Source organism: Montipora foliosa, unplaced genomic scaffold (genome assembly GCF_036669935.1).
Source record: "Montipora foliosa isolate CH-2021 unplaced genomic scaffold, ASM3666993v2 scaffold_140, whole genome shotgun sequence".
Lineage (NCBI taxonomy): Eukaryota > Metazoa > Cnidaria > Anthozoa > Scleractinia > Acroporidae > Montipora > Montipora foliosa.
The window spans coordinates 15,001-16,928 of NW_027179440.1; the positions used below are offsets into that span (position 1 = coordinate 15,001).

General features: G+C 40.0%; 1 protein-coding gene across 2 annotated transcripts in view; it reads right to left on the reverse strand.

The window, feature by feature from the left end:
* Positions 1-1,670, reverse strand: part of LOC137986161 (tumor necrosis factor receptor superfamily member 14-like) — a 10,580-nt gene extending 8,910 nt beyond the window's left edge. Inside the window, exon 1 of one of the 2 annotated variants that reach the window (XM_068833445.1) lies at positions 1,539-1,670. The gene's annotated coding sequence lies outside the window, so the exon portion shown is untranslated. Of the gene's footprint in view, positions 1-1,534 lie in introns of both variants that reach the window. The other variant, XM_068833444.1, reaches the window with a different exon arrangement.
* Positions 1,671-1,928: the final 258 nt, after the last annotated feature.

Sequence of the window (1,928 nt, forward strand, 5' to 3'; positions counted from 1 at the left end):
CTTTCGGTTAATACTTATTTTAGCCCGGTTCTTAAACACTTCCTGAAATCTCCAAGGACAGCCAAGCTTCCATTTGAAAAGGTCCATTTCCGTGCGGTCACGCCAAAACGCAGACTGCAGACTGTGCAGACCAGTGGTAAAATATGGCGTTACCCTCACTATTATTGAGAGCTAACCGTAAACAGGCTAACCTGAATGTTATTTAGGCTTAATTCAGGCTAACCGAATTTTCATTTTACAGACGATCTGCACAGTCTGCAATCTGCGTTTTTCAGTGTCCCATTTCCGTGTGGCTGTCAACGTGATTTTCCCACGATTATTTACACATTCCTTCTTACCTATTTCAAAATCTTGCGTTTATTTAATGCCGAGTATTTATCAACAATTCTAGATACAGGCAACAACTGAAACCTTCCTGAAAATTCAAACATTAAATTTTATAGAAATTGAAACTTAACGTGAAGAATTGAATGATCAAGTTTCAAATTTCAAGCGTACTTAATTTTGGAGAGAATCGCTTAGTCGTCTTGTCGTAAAATAACTACATCAAAAAAAGAATAAAACACTAAGCATAAAATGTCTTTAACCAATTCCTTACCCTATATTTTAATTGAGACGTAATTAAAGCTCAGGGGCACCCAACGGATCTGTTCCTCACATTATCTGTTCCCCAGAGGAATCTTGCTGGCTGGCAAAAATACAGGTGTTTCGATGAGCTGGCTGGGAAATTTTGTTATTGATAGAGGTTTTGCCTGGGAATTACTGACTTTTTCTAGCATTTCAACCCGAGCTGGCTGCAGAAACTCCAAAGACTGAGGACGACTAAAAAAAAAAAACCCTTCCCTCTCCCAGAGAGTAGTCACAAACGTACGACGGCTGGTCAGAGTGATTGCGCTTGTGGAAAAAAACCTGTTTTGTCCCGGTTTTGTCGCTTTTGTTCGGTCGTTTTGGCTCGAGGGATTTGAAAGCGCGCGGAATTCCTGGCTGGGAAATAAATTTGATCAGCTGGCTGGGAAACCAACCAACTTTATCTAGCTGGCTGGGAATTTTCTTGTGTGTCTTGCTGGGAAAAAGGAACAGATAATGTTTTCCCAGCAACACTGAAAGACACCTGAAAATGCCTTAATAACATTTATTTTCATTAACTGGGGTATAATAATACATTTTACAACAAATTGGTCGTTGGGTGCCCCTGAAAGCTGATATCAAGATCATTTGAAAATGTGCTGATGCAGGCGCAGTTTATGGATGACGGCGTATCGATCGACGATTCTGGAAAAGTCTCTTTACTTGAATTGGCAACGACATTAAGCCTTGAGATACCCATGTCTGCATTCAACTTTTTGCGGGTTAAGATTTATATTTTCCGGACTATTGTGTCCACCATAAGTAAAAAAATTCACAAAGACACCGTACTTCGTTTATGCTTACTCATGACTTCAGGAAAGCGCGCAATGCCCACGCAATTACCAAGCAACTTCTACTTTTCACCGAACCTGCACATAGATAATATGAACAATTGCTACAAATTTACCCACTGCAAGTCTCCTGGAAGCTCTAGATTTTCCTGGTTAAAGCCAAGAAGCGACTCTTCCTGTGAACGCAGAAGTGATACGCTCCGAAACTAGACAAACTATTTTTTGCGGTGATTAGAAATAAAGGGAAAAACCCCCCGCCCTCGTGAGCAAGAATGGAAGGAATGGTTGCGACAGACAGACAATGTCAAGACTGATTTTTTAATTTGGGATTCAATATTTGTATTCAATAAAGGCGGCAAAGAAAGAACTTAATTTCAGCAAGGCTGTCAACGATCTGTTTTTTTCGGCTCTTTGTCATACTAAAACCATGCAGCTCTTGTGAAATCTGTCGACAATCATGCTTAGTTTATTTGTCTTCAATTCTTACTTTTTGAAACAAAGCGGCTGAAT